The 23,126-nt window shown below is 44.6% G+C and overlaps 1 protein-coding gene and 1 pseudogene across 3 annotated transcripts in view; one reads left to right on the top strand and one right to left on the bottom strand.

Annotated features, from left to right (window-relative positions):
* ATG7 (autophagy related 7) overlaps window positions 1–23,126 on the top strand; it is a 262,622-nt gene that overhangs the window by 226,817 nt on the left and 12,679 nt on the right. The window lies entirely within an intron of this gene.
* On the bottom strand, window positions 12,465–12,790 carry LOC134390860 (cystatin-B-like; annotated as a pseudogene).

Below are 23,126 nucleotides of genomic sequence, written 5' to 3' on the forward strand. Positions count from 1 at the left end.
TGCATCAACAAAGAGAACTCAGAGAAGGGAAAGGTTGATGTGGGCTTTGGGGAAGGCTTCATGAAAGAGAAGAAATTCATGTGGGCACCAGCATATACTCATATGGGGAGAACAGGGAGAAAGAGAAGAAGGTTCCAAACAAGAGAAACAGCCAATTGTTCCTGGTCAAGGTTTTAAAATGCTTCATTCCTGAGAGGATTTGATATAAATTGAATTTTAGTTTTAATTCAAGGAAAGACACATGATAAAACCTGCCACTTTTCAGTGTGTTTATTTCTTAACTGAAAAGCTGTGCTGGCAATTCTCTTCCATTTGTCCTAACTGTATATTTATAAGACACTGTCAGGGGGCAATGAGAGAAGGGAAAGTGAGCTTGTGGCGGTGGCTGCACAAACATGTGTATGCGTTAAGATTCATAGACCTGTGCACACGCACGCAGAAGGTCCGTTTTACCATATGAAACTTGTGAAATAATTGTATTTTTTAAAGTGTATAAGACAGGCTCTTCCCTTCAAAGAGCTTACAGTTTTTAGTGGGAGATAAGACAGTAAATTGTCTTGCACTGCTAAAGATGGTCTATGCCACAAGAGAAATTGCAAGACAGGATGTTGTGGTAGCTTGAAGCCAGCATTGAATACTGCTGGCTGCGGGAAATCTCAACTGTCCTGATGGCTGGGTGGCATATGCAGTGAGATGGAATGCATCCCCAACTCACCAGAGAAGATATGGAGATAGCAAATATGGAGATGCTGCACATCATACGTCATTAGAGAACTGCAAATTAAAGCAACATGAGATACCACTACATACCTGTTAGAATGGCCAGAGTCCAAACCACTGACAACACCAAATGCTGGCAAGGATGTGGAGCAACAGGAACTCTCTTTCATTGCTGGTGGGAATGTAAAATGGTGCAGCCACTTTGGAAGACAGTTTGTCAGTTTCCTATAAAACTAAACATACTCTCACTATATGATCCAGCGATTGCACTCCTTGGGATTTTCCCAAATGAGTTAAAAACATGTCCACACAAAAACCTGCACTTGATATTTATAGCAGCTTTATTCATAAATGCCAAAGCTTGGAAGCAATCAAGATGTCTTTAAGTAGGTGAATGAATAAATAAACTGAGGTACATCCAGACAATGGAATATTATTCCTTGATAAAAAGAAATGAGCTATCAAACAATGAAAAGACACGAAGAAATTTTAAATGCATATTACTAAGTGAAAGAAGCCAATCTGAAAAGGCCACGTACTGTATAATTCCAACTATATACATTCTGGAAAAGGCAAAATTATGGAGAGAATAAAAAGATCAGTGGTTGCCAAGGGTTAGTGAGGAGGGAGGGATGAATAGGCAGAGCACAGAGGGTTTTTAGGGCAGTGAATTAAAAAAAAGAAAAGAAAAGAAGAAGAAACTTGGTCCTATCCTTAAGGATCTCTGATCCAGCTAGAGAGACAGATACACAGTACAGCAGGAGGGACAGAGGACATCCAGATTGTTCCTCTGTACCCAGAGGAAGCCAGAGGAGAGGGCACTGCTGGCCCTGGGGGGGGGCTTCACTAGAAGATTCTGAGAGGAAGAGGCACATCCAAGGTGTGACAGGAAAGAGCTGGAAAGAAAAAAAGTGGGAAGAACATTCCAGGCCACAGAAACGATATGTGGAAAGGTCCAGAGATGAGAGAGAGGAGGAAAAACCAGCTGTGACTTGAAAGCAGCAAGCAGAGCTGGAGAGGGACGGGCGGTGAGGCTGAGGCACAGGCAGGAGCTGGGTCCTGCAAGGCTTTGCCAGCTACACAAGGACGTGCATTTCATGTTGAGAGCTTGGGGAAAGCTGGAGCATTTTGAGCAGGGTGGCATGATCATATGCCTGCTTCAAGATGGCCACAGCATGGAGGATGGATTGGAGATGATCAGTCTGGCTCAAGGAGTCCTGGTCAGAAAGGACAGTGGTCTTGCAAAGGGCAGGCTAGACAGAAGTGGACAAATTGAAGCAATAGTGGGAAGATAAATCCACAAACCCAAGTTCACATGGATGGTGGGTCGGGGATAGGAAGGGACCATAGTGCTTCCTGGGTTCTGGTTCAGATCACAAGGTGGGGTGGGGGTTTGGTGTGGGCACTTACAAAGAGAAGGATGAGTTGCTGGGAAAGAGGAACAGGAAAATAAGAAATAAAGCTAGAAGGTTGATTAGAACCTTGCTGTGAGGATATTGAATGCCAAGGCCAAGACTCTGTATTGAAAACCTTGGACAGGCACAATCTTAATGCAAATCGCCATTTGTTACTGCTCTTTCCTTAGCTAGTCAGACTTTGACCAGAACCTGGGATATAGATGGACATGTGGGAACTGTTAGATGCTACAATAAACATTTGACAGCCTTGGCATTCCCAAAGTGGCCCATACCCAAGCTGACACTCAGGGCTTGTTGAAGCATAGAGAAAAACTTGATATGAGCCTCAAGGTCAATGTAGTTAATTAAGAGAATAGCTTTCATTGAATTTTAACAATTATTTCTGAAAGCGTAGAATTTAAATGGTAAGGTAAACAATAGAAACAACCTTAATCTCTCTTTGCCCCAAGTTTCTCATCTGGCAATTGAAGGGGGAAAAAAAAAACCCTGTTGATCTCAAAGTTCGGAACCTTCCAGCCCTGCAGTTCTAGTCTAATACAATTTTTCATCAAGATTAAAAATAAATAAAACTAGTTATGTCAATAAACACACAGAGTACAGGGCTGTCCCTTATTGAGCTTCACACATTTTTTTACCCCAAATTTTAATATTGAAACTCCAACTTGTCAGACTTCCTGGAGTACAAATCTCCTGACCAGTGAGCTGTTATTGTTTGAAAATACTGTAGCCTCTGGAGCTCTGGCTTTATCTTAAAACAAAACAAAAACAGCAAAAGAAATAAAGTTTCAGGTTTATAGCAATGGGTTTCCTGATACTAAGAAAAACTAACAGCTATCTAGTGTCATGTAAGGAACCCAGGTACTATTATAATCCCCATTTTAATGGTGAGGAAATGAACAGACGAAGGTGATGATGTCAGACTGTGTTTCCTTGGCAAAATATTTCTGTATAGTGAATCTTACTCAGATTTTGTTCTCATGCTATTCTTAGAATTGACTTGAGAAGCAGCAGCAGCCATTTTCTTTCTCAGTGCAGAGGGGTGAAATGATAAAAGCTCTTACCTTCACGCTCTTGGTATATGTGCTGTCATCATCGAAGCCAGTAAGTGAGAGGAGTTTTTATACTACACTAAACAATTTTTGTTTCAATCCAAATTATCTTCACTTTCTCCTTCCCCTCCCCACTTTGAGATAATGAGGCATTTTTTTTGCATCTTACAATGGAAATAGCGTTGGGGCCACATTCACACAGCTAGAGGCTGTGCTAGACCTGCAGTGAATAAGGGGAGAAGGCCTGTCCCATATCCAAATAGCAGCTGTATGCTTGAGACTTTTGCACATTAATTTTCACAAGGATCTTATGAGACAACGAAACTGACACTTAGAGAAATTCAGTAAATTCACCTGAAGTCGCACAGCTAAAAAGTGGGGGAGCTGGGATTTGAGTCAGGGTCGGGCAGACCCCACCCCCATGCTCCTAGACTCAACATGCTACTCTGCCATGATTGGATGACCCCTGGTGTAAAACTCCTTCTCCAGCAATATTCTAGTAGAGAACTAGAATGTCTGAAATGCCATTCGTTTCCTTTCGCTTATTCATTCAGTAAACAAGTGGAGAAGATACATCTACTTCCCTTACAGGGGTATGTTGAGGATTAAAGAGCTATAATCCATATAAAGCTTTTGGTTTACCGCCTGACAGTAGCTCTGTTATGGCTACTCGTAGCGGCTTCTGTGCCAGGCACCGTACCAGATGGGCTAGGGAAATAGGGATGAGGACAACGCTGTGCTGGCCCTGGTGGAGCTCCCAGACAGCGGAGGATATGGCTCCAAAGCAGACAACACGCACATGGTGAAATCAGGGCCTCCGCACTTCTGAGCTCACCCTTTACCTCACAGTAGCCATTGTGACGACCTGACAAATGTGGTCACGCACATCATTTGGTGGGCCTGGGCCTGGGCTTGTCAGTAACCAACAGTGTGTTTGGGAAATGGTTTTTCCCTCTTTAAAAGGTCAGTGTTTAATAATAATTTTAAAAGGTCAGCATTTAGCAGGAACCCACTCCCTCCTCCACCTCATATCCTCCCTGCGTCCATCCCTGAGAATCAGGCACAGTTGGTTGTGAGTCCTCTCCATGGGGCCAACATTCTGCAAGCAAGTGAGCATTTACTGGCACTGAAGGCTGCCCGTTTAGCATAGCGGGGGTAGCTATTTCTCTAGGCCACACGTGGGGATTTGAGAGGGAGAACGGCAGAGTGACAGCTGTAGGCTGTTGGGATCCCAGTTTCCCTTTCTGGGACATGAGGATGATGGTAAAAATGCTTGCCTAGCAGCGTTGCTGGGGGAAGGTCCCAGCAGAGGACAACTTGTGAAATAATGGGTGTGGAGAATTTCAGACCTGGAGCGCACTGGCTGCCTGTGCATGCTAGATGCTGACAAAGACTAGAGGAAACCAGAATGTGGCCGGGACTGGCACGGGAAAGGGTGGCTAAGGGAAGCGTCACAGAGGGTGACGCATGGAGCCAGAGATTAGGGACATGTGGCAGAGAAGAATAGGCGGATGTTCTAGGTTGGGGGAAAGGTACACAAAAAGGGCAGGAGCAAGCTGAATGAAGTACACCAGACTTCTGACGCAAGTCTCTGCATCCAAATGGTCTCTTTCTGGTCTGCTGCCAGGGCCTGCCGTGGGGTCAACATCGTATGGCCATCCCAGGAAGCTTTGTGGGGAGTTTGCCACGTGTTCAGTGACTCTAGATGGCTGCTGCTGATAGCAACAGTAACAAAGCAAGTGAAATGTTTGAGTGCCTACTGGTATTGTACTAAACTCTTTATGCCCCTGATCTTCACCACCACCCTGAGAGGTAGCTCATCTTCATTTTGTAGAAAAGGACAGTGAGGGGACAAACAGCGGAAGTGACTGGCGCCCAAGTCATCAGCTAATAAGTGGCCAAGCCAGGGTTCTGTTTCAGATCTGTCCATCCCCAGAACTCAAGCCCTTAACCCAGCATTACAAGGTTATTCTGGGAGGAGATTTTTATGTCTCCAGAGTCCATTCACCTCCTTTCATCAAGTTACCTTCTATTTGGGTACTCCTGTGGAAGGGCTGAGCCACCACAGCAGAGACGGGCAAATCTCTTTGCTGGAGTGTCAGGGAATCCTGCTATCCTAAAGCCAAGAGTTGTGCGTTTTTGGAACTTCCCACCCTTTTGCACCTTCACTCCTTTCTTCTAACTAAACGTGGGTTTGGAGTAATTTGGAAGTGTTTACTTGCTAAGAGACACTGGGGAATTCCTGAATAAGCTCATGGTTTATTAACCCATCAGAGGAGCAATGAGCCTTGTGATGGTCATAGTTCTGCAGATTGGCTGAGTGAGTCACCAGGGCTCTTCCTCTGAGAAGCTGCACAGAGCTGGGAAGGGCTTGGAACAGAAGGACTTGTGCCTCGAGGTGACAAACATTAGTACTCATGGAATTTAGACTAAAATTCTAGTGCTCATTTATATCAAAACGATGTACCCAAGTTTAAAAGCTTTTAGTGGGCGATTCCATATGACTGAATAATCAATCCAGGCAAACCATAACCTCAGACCAGCCTAGTGAATTCTCACTGTGTGTGCTCTGCTCCAAGTCGGGGCTGCCAGGAGCCTGTGGCTGTACGGAGACTGTGGACATGTGCACTGTTTCTGTTCAGTGTCTGAAGCTCCTTTTCACAGATAAGCAGACAGCTCTGGATCTAGAATCAAACAGATCTGAGGTCATGTCTGAGCCCGCCACCTCCCAACCCTGTGGCCTCAAGCTACTTGCTTTTCCTCTCTCAGCTGTATTTCCTCATCTGTAAAATGGACACACTGATATCTCATAGGGCTTTTTGGAGGGGCTAATGAAATAGTGTGTGTGATTGCACTTTGTAAAGTTCCTTGTAAACGTTGAGGACATAATTGTGTGTCGTATGGGAAATGCTTGCTTGGGTGTTTGTTATAGCCTAACCCAAGTCATTCGCGAGAACATGCCCAGGTTGTAAGGATCAGTAAGAACTCATGATGATCGTTGTGTAACATTTGTCCTGTCAATTAAAATTAGTACTTTTCCCTCTCTCCTCATTCTTGGGTGGGAGGTAGAGAATGTTCAATTCTGCGAAAACGATCTTCATAAAATTCTTAGCCATAGGTGATCCCGCCCTCCATCTTGGTGACACACCACATTTGAGGTACCTACATCCATCTAGCCTGTCTCTAGTCCAAGAGTGAGGAAGGGGGAGGATTATTTTAAATTCTTACCATATGTGTGAGTTCCTGGGACAACCCACTCTTCCTGCAGGCAGAGGTGAAGTACACTGAAGTGTTTGATTTAGACTAATGGGGAACTCTGCGCTGCCGTTCCTCGGAGAGCCCTAAATGTTGATTTGCCTTTGGGAGGGCAGGTTTCGCCAAAACCTGATTTACAGTGCTGCTCTGGTGCTGATTTCCTTCACATACTCTACAGGAAGTGCTCTGGTGATATTGGCACTGAACAAGCAACAAAGGTTTTAAAATGTCGGTGCTGGAAACAAAACTGCACCTTGTGATGGTAGAGTAATTACACCATGCTTGATCTCTGATTACAGCCAAAACAGCAGTTGCTAAATCCAGCTAACATGGAAAAACTAGAAAAGTGGGAGAAAATCAGCCAAAGTCATGGCAAGGGACAGAGGCCCTGGATTGGACAGAAAGTCTTCTGTTCCCCCTTGTCTGGTACTAACTGCAACACTTCGTGGTCCCTGGCCCAGCCCCACCCCTTTCTTTTCTAGGGCCATAAGCACTCTGCATGTTGACACTAGCTGTGGGAACTCTATGATTTAAAGTTGAGTTGAAAGAACTGCTTTTATCATTTCAAGTATGCAGCCCCGGGCCAAAACAGACAAAACAGTTTTTTAAAGTCTCAGTTCAAAAGCAGCTTGAAACATTCTCTGTTTTTCTCTCATGGATGTCTCCATCAAAAGGAACCCCAAATCTCTCCATCGTTCTGTGTGCCCCTTCCTCCGATGGTCTACCTGGCAGGCTCCCTTCGGTTAGCTGAGTTGTGGCTTAGTTAAGCTGAATTTGAAGCAAGAAGAGGAAGGAAGGCATTGCCTTCCAGCCACCAGCGAAGAAGCCCATTCCACTACCATCACCGCTGAGAACCCCGAGTTCTGAAAAATGGGATTTGGGGTGTCCCTTCAACTACATCATATTATAGAAATACAAAAATGCCGTACAGAATGGTGGCAGCTGCTACACGTTTCTCAGAAAAGCAGAAGAATTCTAATAAACAATGTACAGTCTGTTTTCAATGCGCTAATAAATACCAGGCATTCCGAGTTTATAGTAAAGCCCTGTTGTCCTGTCATCTTCCAGGTGAGGTTTCATATCTTACAGATCATTAAGAGTGAGCAAATGTTTAAAAACAACAACACAGAAATAAACCTCTTATATTCTGTATTTTCCCTAGCTGCTTCAGAATTTGGTGGGAAATTTAGAGGTATTTATTCCCCAATCTGCTCAGACCTCACATTAGTTATTTCTTGAAAAGCAGAAACAAAGTGCCCCTCCTCTTTAGCCTGAGTATTAATTTTAGTCATAAGAGGTTCACAGTAAATCACTTGTGTGTGTGGGTTTTACTCCTTTGCCTTTTATTTGATAGACACTCACTTGTTGATTGATTTAGCATCTTTTATGCAGTGAGTATTAATATCTAATTAGAGCCATTTTTTAATCAGGAGACCATCAGCAGTTACCAAAAAAATTCTGTAGCCTTTATTTCCTTGTATATAAAATAGAGATTCTACCTCTCTCATAGGATTATTTTGAGGATCTAAAATGTTGTGGTAATTGACTAGACTCAGTAAACTATGAAATGCTGTACTGATATGTGATTACTGCTGCTCCGTTTCTCAAATTCACAGGCAGAATTTGAGATTCTGCAACCACAAATTATAACCTTCCTCAAGAAGTCTTGCCGTAGTAGAACTGTGACTGTGCTTTTAAGTTGCTAACTTATAAACAATAGGATTGTTAATAATCTAATTCTATTACATTTTCTTAGGTGGGTTATTATTGGTGTACAGCAAAACTATTGATTTTCGTATGTTGATTATATGTCCAATAGCATTGTTGACCTATCTTATTAGTTTCAATAGTTTGTCTGAAAATTCAGATTTTCCATATTGACAATCATATCTTCTACAATTAACAATAGTTTGTGCTTTTCTTTTCTATCTGTACCTCACGTCTTACTATTTATTATTGCATTGGCTAAGGCTGCCAAAATAATGTTGAATTGAAACACTAACAGCGGATTACTTGAATTGTTCCTGACTTTATTGAGAATATGTGTTAAAATTTTACCATTTACTGTGATGTTTGCTGTAGGTTTTATTAAAGAAGCTCCCTTTTGTTACAGATTTGCTGTTTTATTAAAATTGTGAACGAATGTTAAAAACTTTCCCTGCATTTTTTGAGAAGTTTACATTTTTTTTTATTCTTTTACAAAAACTAATAGTGTGGTATGTTTAATTACCAGATTTTTTTTCTTATATTGAACCGTCCTTATATTCCTGACATAATGTCATTCTCCTCTACCTCTCTCAGGGTAACTATTTCATACCATAGTTAAGAATTTGCATTCCTGGGAACTCCTGGGATATCAATGACACTGGACCATTTTTCATGCTATATAAATGCCTCAAAACAATTATCAGTATGTATCAGGATTGCATGGGAAGGAATACTGGAATTTTGGTCCTAGGTATGATAGGTACAGTGTACGACCCCATAGTGTTATACAAGAAGCAAACATCAAAATTTGGGAAACTCCTATCCTAGAAAGCACTTTAAATGCATAGGAAACTGTGTACCACTTTCCTGCTTTAAAATTTACCTAAGGACAGATTATAGTTTAAAGAAGCTAGGTAATGCTCTTAGTCTTTCCAAAAGACTCCCATGTTACCGATACATAAGGGCTTTGATATGCCTTTTCTATTTCAGATGTTGCAATAGCCAATATAGATAATATTTTGTTCCAAACAAGGTATTTTTATTTAGTTGTTCATGACAACAAACACAATAATTTATCACCCTTATCTATGCAGAAATGCAAGAATTGATTTGTGATGCATTCTGCTTCCCTGCCTATCGGCACGAATCATTACATCTTCCCTATTTTGCTGTGTGTTGCATGAAGATCACCTGTGCAGTCATTTCTGCTTCAGTTACGGGCTTTCTTTCACCTTTGCATTTTGGAGACCAAGGGAATATGCAAAGCAAAGAAAATGAACACATTAATGAAGTAAAGTTCTATTTACTACTCTAGTTTGAAAGAGAACCATTTCACAAGGCAAGGTCGTCTGTACTGAATCCTATTTACAGGTCACAACAATATTGACTTCACCCAACAAATATTTATTGAGCTCCTGTTACTAAATCAGCAAGCATCAGATCCTGCTAATGTGCCCAGGTATGTCAAAGTTACAATGGCACATACCCTGTAAGAACATATCTATCCTACCTTCAGAGGGATTACAGCCGGTCATTTATTATCACCGATACCCAAGCAGTCAGATGGCTGCATACCTCTTGAGTGCCAGCCACCATCGGAGACCTTGAGAAGCTTATAGTAAAAAATGATGGCCCAGAAGCAGACAAGAAAGAATGCCCAGGGTCCTAGGCAAGGAGCCAAGGGCAGCACCCCCCGCCTGGAAACAGGCAAGAGAACACGCCGAAAACACCGCTTCCATGTGGGTTGTCCACCACAGCCACTGCCACAGCCATGTCTACAGCAAAAGCAGCTCAGCAACACAGCAGTAGCCACAGCCACTGGGCAGGTGGCCCACCAGACACTCGACTGCATTGACACAAGGAGAGTCATCAGCAGAGACCAGAAAGAGAAGAGGACATCTCTCTCCTCAAAGCCCACTCCAGAGTAATAGAAGAAGCAACTGCTCTGCCAGGTGACCAGACAACGACATAGAGACAGTGGAAATACGAAAACCCAAGAAAAGATGACACCACTGAAAGAATACAGTAATTTTCAAATACCAGACCGTACAGAGCAGGAAACCCTTGAAGTGACCGAAAAGGAATTGCGAGCAACAATCTTAAGGAAACTCAGTGAGATATGAGAAGACTCAGAACATAATGAAACGGGAGAAGAAGTCCAGGATATGAATGAGCAAATTTACAAAGAGATTAATACCTTAAAAAAGAATGTAGCAGAACTCATGGAACTTAAAGATTCACTCAATAAAATAAAACACAACCAATAGCTTAAGCCGCAGGCTAGAATAAGCAGAAGAAAGAATTTCTGGACTTGACAATGGTCATTTTGAAAAAACCCAGGCAGATAAAAAAAAGGAAAAAATTTTAAAATGAAGAAACTCTAAGAGAGCTAGCATACAACCTTAAGCACACAAACATTCAAATCATGGGAGTTCCAGAAGAGGAGGAGAAAGGAAAACGCATGGAAAACCTATTCAATGAAATAATAACAGAAGACGTCCCAGGTATAGGGAGAGACATGGACCTTCAGATCCAAGAGGCTGAAAGATCCCCAAACAGATTCAGCCCAAAAAGATCCTCTCCAAGACACATTATAGTCAAAATTGGCAAAGCTCAAAGACAAAGACAGAATCTTAAAAGAAGCAAGATAACAGCATCAAGTCACCTATAAGGGAGCTCCTATCAGACTAATAGTTTCTCAACAGAAACTATACAGGCCAGAAGAAAATGAGATGATAATATTCAAAATACTAAAAAATATCCCTGCCAGCCAAGACTACCATACCCAGCAAGGCTATCCTGCAGAAATGAGGGAAAAATTGTATTTTCCAGACAGACAAAAACTGCAGGAGTTCACCACCACACAAGCAGCCCTACAAGAAATCCTCAAGGAAATCCTGCATCTGGAATCTGAAAAACAACAATCACTACCACAAATACAGAAAAAAGAAAAAAGCCCACTGGTAGAACAAAAAAGCAAATGAGAAAGAGAAACTAAATCTTACCACCACAGAAAACCATAATGACAATGTAATAATGCCCCTGCCTTTGGTCTGATTTTAGTAATTTTGGTCTTCTCTCTCTTTTTCTTGGTCAGTCTAGATAAAGGTTTGCAAATTTTGTTGATCTTTTTAAAGAATCAACTTTTGGTTTTATTGATTTTTCTCTATTGTTCTTTAACTTCCTATTTCATACATTTCTATTGTAATCTTTGTTATTTCCTACTTATATTTGCTTTTGGTTTAGTTTGCTCTTCTTTTTCTGTTTTCTTAAGGTAGAAGTTTACATTACTGATTTGAGATTTTTCTTATTTTTAATTACAAGTATACATTTTCCTCTAAGCACTGCATGAGCCCTGCATCCTATAAATTTTGATGTGTTGGACTTTGATCTTTATCTCAAAGTACTCTCTAATTTCCCTGTGATTTTTCTTTTTACCCATTGTTTATTTAGGAGAGAGTTGTTTAATTTCCACACATTTCTGAATTTTCTAAATTTCCTTCCATTATTGTGGTCAGAGAACATATTTTCTATTATTTTCTATGATCTTAGTCTTTTTAAATGTATTAGGACTTGTTTTGCGGCTAAGAATGAATGAATGAATGAATAATTAAATAAATTAAAATGTATGAAGTAAAAGACAGATTAGCAACAAAGGAAAAATAAAGAACAACCTCATCTCTGATAGCATAGTCTGATGTACCACCCCACAGGGGAGATAGTACAACAGGCAAATAGAAAGTTTAAAACAACATTACAAGAATAAAATCACAACTCAAGGACACAACAAAAGTCATTCATAAGATGTTGTTGGACTCATAACCATATATCCAGTCAGACTGTTGGGGAGAAGACAGAGGTAGGGGAAGTCTTTCTGCAGAATGGATAGGAATTCCAAAGGTGGGCCCAGGGGACATTTCAGGTAAGAGAAATGCCCAGTCGAAAACAGGGACTGGTACATTCAGGCGACGGTGGAAACTATCTGGTGCAGCTGGACAAGAGGAACTCAAGGAAGGAGTAGGAATTAAGAGCCTGAGGACTTAATCACACACTCCAGGGTACCTCAAAAGCCAGCCTGTGTGAGGAGCTGTGTGTTGTTTTTTAAGACTAAACACATGTTTGAAGATAATATGTAGTCCTCTTTGAAAGTAAGTAAGATCATTGAGTGAGAGGGATGATACAATGAAATTTAGGAACAGTGACACAGGAGAAGCTGCTTGACATTGCCCCTTCCACCCCAAGTGGCTCAGTGCAGAGATGAGTTTATTTTGTGACCCCAAATGTGTGCTTATGGATGACAGAATCATTTTCAGTATTAGTCTCGTGGACGAAGGACCCTATTCAAAACCAGGAGATAGAAATACATCACCTCATCATGCTGCACTTAGTGGGTCTGATAGACAAGGTCATGGGCTTGTTTTCATGAGGAAGACTTCTAAATACTCCCAAGTATACGATGTTATCATCAATAACATGATCCTTAATGAAGTTTGTCCCCGCAACCACGTGGCCCTTGAATGCCACAGCCTTAGAAACAGGGAGCTTCTTCTGTTCTCTCTCCTAACTGGGACCTCACCGGTTGGTGATGTCTTGGGTCTCAGTTGTGGCTGGCTGTATGGCCAAGGAAGCCCCAAGCATCATCTTGATGGCAATGGGAAGGGACAGAGCAGAACAGACCAGGGAGTTTGTATTTCATCCTGAGGGCACTGGGGAGGTCGAGATGGCTCTGTGACTGTCAGGCATCCGGCTCTGTCTCCTTTTGCCCTGTTCCCTCTTCCTCCTCACCTGCACCATGACCCAGCTTCACCACCACCTCTCCTGATGAGAGAGCAGGAGCCAGAAACTACTCTGATTTCCTCCTTTTACATTGCAAAGTGTGTGTTTTTTGGAGGAGCGGGACCTTCTACTTGGAGGAGAGGTGGCACAGGCTTTTGTGAGGATCCTACTCCTGGCTGGAGGTGGTGGATTAAAGGCAGGCCTGAGAACTGGATGACCCACACAGAAGGAGCCAGCCCAGCTGTGTTGTAACACCCTTCCCACCTCAGTAGACATGACTAAACAAACTCTGTCTGCTTTGAACAATTAATTCATTTGTCAGAGCAGCTTGCAGAGAGAGCAGGGCCCTGCAAGCAGTAGCACGTTCTCAGCAGAACAGGCGCCGGGTACACTATGTGTCTGCAGTCCTTGTGCTGTTTCGCAGGCTGCCAGTGCATACTCTAAGATCAACTGGCTAGGAAAGTGCGACCTTTTGAATTTAAAGGGCCATAATGACCTGAGCTGCCTCTTGGCACAGAAGTAGCTTCCAGACTCCTTTCACCAGTTATCGAGAAACTTGGATGCTGAATTGGGAAGTAATGATTTGTTTTAGTTGAAAAGAAAAATACTAGTAAAACCCAAATTCTTTCCAACCGGCGCCCAACCCGGACCTCATTGTCAAATGTGCCCCCACTCTGAGATCCCTTTTGCCCTCCTGACCCCACCTCCATCAGTGACCCCCATTTAGTCATGATCTTTATCTTTCTGTCTTGTGTTCTTCTTAAAAATGAATAGTAATTCTTCACAGTTACTTTGTTCTTTAAAATGAGGCCTGTTTCCTCCCCCTGGTCCTGGTTCTTCCTCACTCCAGGACTGTGTTGTTGGGCAGGGCGGGCTTCATCCCCCACCCCCAGCTGGTTCGCAGAAAAGGACTCCAGGCAGAGAAGACCTCGTTCTGCCCAGTGCTCTCAGATCACAGGTTACAGAGTCGAAAGGAAAACCCGGTTGTCCTGCCCCAGGCCTGGCGCTCTGGTGGAGGGGGCTATGCAGGGTACCCAGCCAAGGCAGGGGTTCCGGGAGAGCAAGGAATTGTGTGAATGTGGGGGACAAGGACTCCTGTCCATCAGCCTGCGAGGTGGGGAGCACCTGACTTTAGGAAGGAACCTCACTCCCCCTTCATACTTGGCACTTTCCTCTGAGCATGCTTCTGAATAAGTTGGGGTGCCCCCCACCTGGCGAGGCGAAGCACCTTCCTCAGAGGTCCTGCCACCTCCTGTGCGTCAGTCGGTTCCTGGCAGACACTGAGGGTGCTCACCTGTGTTTGTAAGTTTCCTTAAGCCCAAGGAAGAATCACAAGACCTACAAGTCTGCATATTGGTTTTCACTAAACTCTACCCCAGCAACATAGCATAAAATGGTCTAATAATCACAGCACTAACATTTATTGAGTGTTTACTGTGTGCCAAGCACTGTTCTAAACACTTTATTGGCATCATTTTATATACTCTTCCGCAGAATCATCCCTTAGAAAGTGATCGCTTGTTTCAACTTAGAAACTGAAAGGTTGCACTTAATACCAACAGACAAACCAGTCCACCACTAAGCCTGTGCTAGGCACGCTGAGGGGCTACACACACGTACAGGGCTGGGTTTCTGGCTCTCAAGGTGCTTGAGATTAAAAGCAGTAAGAAAATTTACATAGTGGGGTTCAGTGCTAAATGAGTAGGCTTGTTCTTTTATCTGGTCATTCAATAAGCATTTATTGAGCATGATTTATTGATTTGTGCATTTTTAATTGATTTGTGCATGATTTATGATTTTTTGAACATTTACTGGTGCTAAGCACTGCATGAGATGCTGCAGACACAAAAGCACTGATCTTAAGGAGGTGGAACACATCATCTCTACAGAGTTAACGAGAAGTACAGTGTGCTAGGGCCCAAAACAGAGGAGGAAAAGGAGGACAGAGCTCCGAGTCTGGAAGAAAGAGCTGGAGGTACAGAGAGGGGATGGAGTTGGTGGTTAAGACCACGGGCTTCTCTCCTGAGAGATGAAGTTAATGATAGCGCTTCTCTCCCAGGTGGTGAGGAGGGATCCTGGTATTGTGTGAGGCGTGATTCACGCAGTGCCTAAAGTGCAGTAAGCAGTCTGTAAAAGTGATCTTGTCAATGGAGTAAAAGCACTTTGGAGGAGGACCTGAGCCTTGTGCATTGCTCTTTGGACCACCCCCTAGCCCCAGTGTTGGCGATGGCTTGAACACACACTCGGTGCTAGGATGCTAACCTGAAGTTTTCACAGATGGGTGGGAAGAGGAGCAGGCCCCAGCCTGCAAGGGAACAACTGGAGGACAGGCCCAGAGACAGAGAGCAGCCAGGAGAGCAGCTTTTGGGCAGAGCAGGGAGCCCAGGCTGTGGCGGGCAATGCTCTTCACCCTGGAGCTGTGGCCTCTCGTGGCTCTGAAAGCTGCCCTGGGGGTTGGGAGGCACGTCCAGCTGAGAGCTTTTTCAGGTGGCCTTGCCGTGCCATTTACCCCCAGCCCTCCTCTCCAGGCTCTTTCCCCAACACTGTGAGCGTTCATCTGAACTCAGAGAGCCCTGCCAGCGACAACAAAGAAAACCATCTCCCAGCGGTTGTTGATACTATAAACCCACTCTGGAGTGACTTTTTCTCCCCCCAGTTCAGCTTGCAATAATTTATTAAGAAAGATAAAGTGGTTTTAAGTGTGATTTTAAAGAATAGCTCCACTCCTTAGCCTGCTTTCTGTTTTTCTTCTGTTTGGGCTTAATGTTCACAACATGAACTGTCATTTACCTTCTTCTTAGGGTTTTTTGGGACTACTAAGAAAAATCCCCATTCTGTAAAAATAGTCAGCCGTTACATAAATACATTAAAGCAGAAGCTCCTTTCTGAAATGGCTAAAAACTGTCATTAAAAACTGCTTTCTAAGACGGTAGGAGAGATAGGAGGGAAGCCACGGGGCTGATTCTTTAAAAATATCATTTTTGAAGCCACAGTTGTTTGCTTTTTTCTGTTATCCAAACTGCAGCCTTCTGGGGCTGGCTGGTTAGCTCAGTCGGTGAGAACACAGCCTTTATAACACCAAGGTCATGGGTTCAGATCCCCATACTGGCCAGCTGCAAAAAAAAGCACCTCTTGCTTATCAATGAACAATGAAAAAGAAAAGAGGGAAACAAAAGAAACTAGAAGTATAAAACTCTGAATTGTTCACAAAATGGGCTTTTAAAAATATTTATTAAAAGAATGAACTACCCTTTCATTTTTGCTTTTAAAAATGTAAGCACTTTTAAGTTATGGCCAATTAAAAAATTTGGAGTTCATCTCAAGGCCCAGGTTTCCCACCATCAGAAGTGTGCAGCCACGAAAGAAAAGTCCAGAATAGCAGCACTTCTAAGCTGTGATGCCATCCGGCCTGGAAAAGTACTGACCAGCAGAAAGCTCTTTCTCCTCCTCCTTCCCAGGGAAAAACTGTCGACCTATCTAGCTCGCATGGCTGTGCCCCTCTGCCTGGCCGTCTGTTGTCTTCACCTGGAGCCGAGGCTGTTCAATCTGAACAAGAAAGGAATTTGAGATTCCAGGGACACATAGTGAAAAGGTTTTAGAGTCTTAACACTGTGCCCTTCTTCTGCATGTTGGACTGTGCCGATTCTGTGGCAGCCGGCAGATGCCCGCTCTGCAGTGGCGTCTATATTTAGGTGTGGGCATGAGATTGCCAAAGTAAAGAAAGACGTGATGGGTGTTGCCCCAGAATGCTGTTGGTCTTGGAACAGAGGCCTTCAGCGTCTGTCCTCACATATGCTCACAGGCAGGCCCTGTGTTGCCTCATGTGTTAGACACTCTCACAGAGGAGAAGGCAGCTCCCCAAAGCCAAGGCAGTTTAGAAGGCATCAGAGGCCTTCCTGAATGACTGTCCTGCAGGCTGGGTGGCTACGTGCTGCTGGGCAGGGACTGCAAGAGTAGTTTCACATTTGCTGCACTGAAGGGAGCTACCACATGCCCTTTGTTAGCAGGACACATAGTCCAGCCACTTACGTCCACTGGCTCATCCTCTCTCAAAAACAGATGTCTTTTAACCCACGATGGAAAGCTGCTCCCTCCTGGCTCAGCGTTCTGGGCGCGGGCCACATGGCAACAGTCACTGCCCGCCATCACCTACTTGGCCACCTTGGGACTCTGAAACGTCCCTTCCACCTCTGGGAAGGGCAGCTCAGCTCAGTTCCCTTTCCTCGATTCAGCCCGGGTGCTTCTTCCTGTCTCAGGCCCAAATAGGCCCTCTCCACCCCAGAAGCTGCTTTGCCTTTTCCTTCATTGCTTCCTGGCAGGAGCCTCCACTGCAGCTGGCATTCAGGTCTCATCCTACATATTCTCACCCGGGGGTCTTTGCTCAGTTGTATTGCCCCAACCATGCTACCCAGTCCCCACCTTGGTTCCCTTGGGAATCACCTCCTCCAGGAAGCCTTCTATAAAGATCCAACTGAATTCTTTCTGGGATGCCTTGCTTGGGTGCCTCCTTTGAGGCCATTTTGGCATTTCTGCTGGAATGTTCCATCCTATAGGGCCTAGACCCAGACCATCCCCTGCAGAGCTGTAGCTGAGCACTCCATCCTCTGTCCCCTCTAGCTCAGGCCGCTCCCTATGCCTATCCATCACACACCCTGCCTGGTGTTATCTGAGGTGGCTCCTATCTTCCCAGCTGGACTGAAGACTTCCAGAGGGAAAGGGCCATCCTGCATCATTCGTCTTTGTCTCCCCAGTGGAACCTAGAATGGTGCCCTAGTCGCTAAACTGGAACCAAGGCTTCCGTGCTTCTCCAGATCTCCCACACTGGCCCCCTTCCAGAGCATGTGAGGGTGCATTTGCACACAAGAATAGGGACCAATCCCGTCTCAAAGCAGGCTCCTTTGACAGACTGGGTGGGGGGAGATGATGGGACAGTAGCCCTGCCTGGGGGGCTCTCAGGCCAGTGAACCAAGGAGACAGCTGTAAACCCTGTGTGAAGAGCCAGCTCTTCAGCAGTGGATTTAACCTTTGAGGCTCACAGGGTCCCTCTGAGGAGGCCCTCTCTCTTTCGCACCAGGCCCCTTGGTATAGACATGGGGAATGGCCCCGTGTTCTGACTATCAGGAGAGCTCTTTTAAATCCTTGCCTTCTCAAGAGCTTTCCAGAGCTTCGGAACTCCCTTGGACCCAAGGCTCCTGCTATCCTCCTGGCACCCTTGCTCTAATAGAGAAACACATCAGTCCTTTTTAAAGAATTTCTACAAATCCTGTAAAAAATGAGTCCCCAAACTCATCCTCCTCAGCAGAGAAAAAATGATTCCGTTTGGGAGAGGAGAGAGTACCCTGCTCAGGGCACCCAGTCTAGCCCTGGGCCTGGGCCCCCAGAGCCCCACAGCTGCTGCTGGGCCTCCATCTCCGTGGGTTCAAGAGGGGAGGGGCCTCACAACTGGCCAGTGGGGGCGAGGGGCCCACCCCTCCCTGCCAGGCCAGTCCCTGATCTCAGGGTGGGGAGAATTTGAAAGGACTGCCCTAGGGCGAGGGAAGCATGATTGGAGGGGAACTGAGAGGCTTCCAGTGGGTTCGAAGTAGCTCAGAATGTCTTTAAGGACTGCTGTTAGTGAGCACGTCCCCTCATAGACCCTGGGGCTGGTCCACTTAACTCCCCACCAATGTGGGCTCAGGGAACCGTGCCCATGAGTGACGGGAAGACAGCTGGGGGCTGCGGGACCCCTTGCCAGTGCCTCGTTCCAGCAGTGAGCCCAGTGCTTTTCAGACCCCTTTTGTTTTGTCCTGATGAAGCCTGGATTTCACGTTAGGTCTGAGCCTTCCCAGGCCCTTTTGCCGGGACTGCTGGGGACAAAGCCAAAACTTCTGTTTCCCAAGTGAAGTGCAGAGCTTCGCACACCTAGGGAGGATGTTTGTGTTCCACGGAGGTCGCCGCCCGTCTGCTTTCAGAGTGAATGTTTGTGCGAGCACACTTGGATAGGGGAGTCTGTGGAGAGCTGCCCCCTTCACCACTGTATCCGCAGGCGTGGACCAAGCTGCAGCTCCAGCTTGGGACAGGATGGGGCAGCTGAGGACCACCCGGGTAGTCTCAGGTTCTAGGCCCAGCTCTGCCAGTGACCTTGCTTAGGCAGTGCCCTTTTCTGGGCTTCAGTCTCCCCTTCTGTAACAGCAATCAACCTGATGATTCTACTTCTAAAACATAATGTGAATATGTACACTGCTCTCTATTTCTCTGGGTGCTCCCTTCTCCCCCCGCGATCTTGTTGCTTCTTGCTTAAGTTCAATGGCTTAGAATAAACCCAGACTCCTGACCATGGACCCCCTGATCACCAACCTCCCATCCCTCTGCCTCGGACCTTTCCCACCCAGCCACATGCTCTGCCCTCAGCCCCTGGAGCACACTGAGCCCTTCCTGCCTCAGGATCTTTGCACCTGCTATCCCCGCCACCTAGAGCCACCGTCCATTCTTGGATGGGCTGGCACCTTCCCATCTTTCTGATCTCAGCTTTAGTGTCACCTCTGCTGAGAGGCCGTACCATCCCTTCCTAAAGTAAGCACATCTCTGTTTATCTTTCTTCATGGTACTGAGATGGTTTGAAGCTCTTTTCTTGGCTGGATCTGGCGGTGTGTTAGTCTCTTGTCACCTCCTCTAGAATGTGGGCTCTCCACAAATGAGGGCCTCCTGAGGACAGGAGCTGTATCTGTCCTGATCACTGCTGAATGAACGGCCAGAGCCTAGTATAGCACCTGGTTTACAGTAGGTGTTCAATAAATGTTTATTGAATGGATGGATACTTCTTCCATAAAGAGTTCCACTTTCCTTCCTGGTTCTTCAGTCTTGGAGGATTTTCTCTCAAGGATCTGGATGTCACAACGAGAGGACGATGAAACAAACCAAGTGTCCAGTGGGAAGTCCTCAGGCGATAACCGGGAGTTTTTACTCCTCACCCCACTGTCTGCCCTTGTGGCCTTAGCACAGTTGGACTCAGATTAAAACTCAGATTTAATATTACCCAAGGACTTGCTCAGTGCCAGATTCTGGGTTAGTGCTTTCCAATTATTTTATTTAACCCTTGATGACCTCTGTGAGATTGGTGTTGAAATAGATCCACTTTACTGAAGGGGAAACTGAGTCTCAGAGCAATTAAGTAACCTTGCCTAAGATCACAGAACTAGTAGGTGGTAGAGCCCAGATCTGAACTTGTGAGTATCTTTCCCCAAGTCCAATGCTGTTTCCTTTATACCCCGTGCCACTGAGATGAGGTGGGGCCTGGCCAAGTGGTGGCCCTGAACTTAGAATGGTCTGGGGAAGCGTGGAAGAAGGGTGGCAGGTCCTTGTGTGGACTTCAGAGCGCCCAATTGTCCCTCCAGTTAGGAGATTCATGGACCTCAAGGCTGACTTATGTCCCTGAGGTAATGGGAAGCAACGTGAGGCCTGAGGCATTTCTAGAGACATGTCGTCATACACAGCGTGGGGGTTTGTTAGGATTGGTGGGCCTAGGGACAGGCCAGGAGGTGCTGCTGTCTCAGCACTGCCCTGTCAGCTGGTTCATGAAAGTCTTTCTGAGGCCAGCACAGGCTCCATCATAGCATTGCCCTTCAAAAGATAATTCCCTTGGCAAGACACCCACTTGGAGCCTGAAAATGGACCTGTTTGCCAGAAGCCATCATGGAGAAGAGAAGATGGGGCATGGAATCAGGCAGAACTGGGTCTGAATCTCAGCTCTGCCTGTTACTAGTTATTTGACCCTGGCCAAGTCATCTGCCTTCTCTGAGCCATTAGTTCCTTATCTGTAGAGAACCAGGGTATGTAGAGATGGAAGAGAGTTTGAATATGACACAGCACAGGCCCTTAATAATTCTTGCGAGTGAGCGGGTGAAGGAATGGATGTCTAAGACACCCTCTTCCTGGAAGACAGCAGAGAGAAGGAAACCGAGCTTCATGCTGTTTTCAATGTGAAAAGCTTTAGTTAGGCTATCTGTCGTGTGAGGTTGATTGCCAACGACTTCTAAGAATTTATCAATCAGCAGGGATTCCTCCCAGGCCACCCCCAAGTTGTAAAGTTGTGTTCTCAATAACTGCAAACAAATAACAGCACGTATTCATATAATGTTCACCCTGTGTCGAGCACTGTTCTGAGTACTTTATATCTATTAGCTCATTTAATTGTCACACAACCCTATGAGGGAGATACCATTTTTGTCTTAATTTTTCAGATGAGAAAATGGAGGCCTGGAGAGATTAAATTGTCCAAGGCCGCATAACTATTAAGTGGCAGAGCAGGACACGATCCTGGAAGTCTGGTTTCAGACGCAGGGCTCTTAACTCTACCTGCCTTTGATTGTTGACTGTCTCAGTCCATTTTATGCTCCTATAATAAGATACCTGAGACTGGGTAATTTACAAAGAACAGAAATGTATTGGCTTACGGTTCTGAAGGCTGGGATGTCCATAACTGAGGGGCCAGCATCTGGCAAGGGCCTTCTTGCTACATAATCCCATGGTTGAAGGGCAAAGAGAGGGAAACAACACGCAAGAGCAAGAGATGAACTTAGAACCTCAGGCCCTCTTAAAATTGGCATTAATCCATTCAAGGGGGTGGAGCCTTTGCTGCCTAAACACCTCCCATTAGGCCCCACTCCCAACACTGTTGCATTGGGGATTAAGTTTCTAACACATGCTTTTTGGGGGACACATTCAAACAAGCAGTAACTAAAGGGGAATCATATCCAGGGTCAGAGAAGATGCACCATTTAGCTGAGGAAGCAAAGGAATGCTAGACTGTGATAATTCTGCTCTGCTTAAAACAGGTGGGAAATAAGACTTGTAGATAAAATGGTTGGGAAACCATTTTGGTGCTTTAAGAGCAGAACGGGACCCTGCTTCAGGACTGCCCACCCTGCCTTCTTGCCTATATTGAAAGGACATGGTATCCCTCTTATTATATATTTTGGCAATTATTATAAATATGTATTTATATTCTTGCACCCCCCCTCCTCTTTTTAAGCTACATTTCCTTCTCTTCTGAAATTTTAAAAATCAGATTTATTGAGGTATAATGTACTATAGAATATATGTAAAAGTGTGCATTTCTGAGTTTTGACAAACTTACACATCTGTGTAACCACCCTCGAGAAATAAAAATGTAGAAGATTTCCATCACCTCAACAGGTAGAGGTTTCCTGGGGCTCTTCCCAATCAACTTGCCCACCACCCCGCCCCAGGTACCGGGATCTGCTTCCTGTCATTACCGATCAGATCTGTGTTTTCTAGCGCTCCATGTAAATGGCGTCATACAGCAGGTACTCTTCTGTCTGCCTTCTTTTGCTCAGCATAACAGTTTTAAGATTCATCAGTGTTGCTGCATGTGTCAGAAGTCTATCACATTTTGTGAATATAACATAATTGTTTATTCACCTATTGAGCAGTATTTGGGTTGTTTCCAGCTTGGGGCTGTTATAAATAAAGCTCCAATGAGTGTTTGTGTACAAGTCTTTGTGTGCACATATGTTTTCATTTCTCTTGGGAGAAATGAAATTAGCTAGGACTGGAATTGCTGGATCACATGATGTAATAAATGTTTAAATTTTTAAGAAATTATCAAACTCTTTTTCAAAATAGCTGTATCATTTGTTATTCCCACCAGCAGTGCATGAGTTCTGGTGGCCCCACATCCTAGTCAACACTTGGAGCAGGCAGTCCTTATAATTTTAGCCATTTGAGTGGGTACGGAAGGGTTTCTCATTGTGGTTATTGTAGTTTTCTGGTGACAACAGATGTTGAACATCTTCTCATAAACTTATTTGCCATCTGTCTAATCTTGTTTTGTGACATTTCTTTAAAATCTTTGCCCATGTTCTCATTGAGTTGTAAGAGTTCTGTTTTTCCGGACATGAGTCCTTTGTCAGATGTGTTTATATTGCACGTATTTTCTCAGTGTCTTTGGCTTGCCTTTTCATTTTCTTAATGTTGAATTTTGACAAAGCCCCGTTTATTAATTTTTTCTTTTATGGCTTCTGCTTTTTGTGTCCTAAGAAATCTTTGCCTACCCCCAAAGTCTCATTGATTTTTTGTTTTCCTTGAGAAATTTCATAGTTAAAGCTTCTGTGTATATGTATATGGCTTATTTCAAGTTAATTTTTGTATATCATGTGAGGTAAAGATGGAGGTTCATTTTTTTCTATAGGGATATCTGATT

The sequence above is a fragment of the Cynocephalus volans genome, chromosome 11, assembly GCF_027409185.1.
Source record: "Cynocephalus volans isolate mCynVol1 chromosome 11, mCynVol1.pri, whole genome shotgun sequence".
NCBI classification, from domain to species: Eukaryota; Metazoa; Chordata; class Mammalia; order Dermoptera; family Cynocephalidae; genus Cynocephalus; species Cynocephalus volans.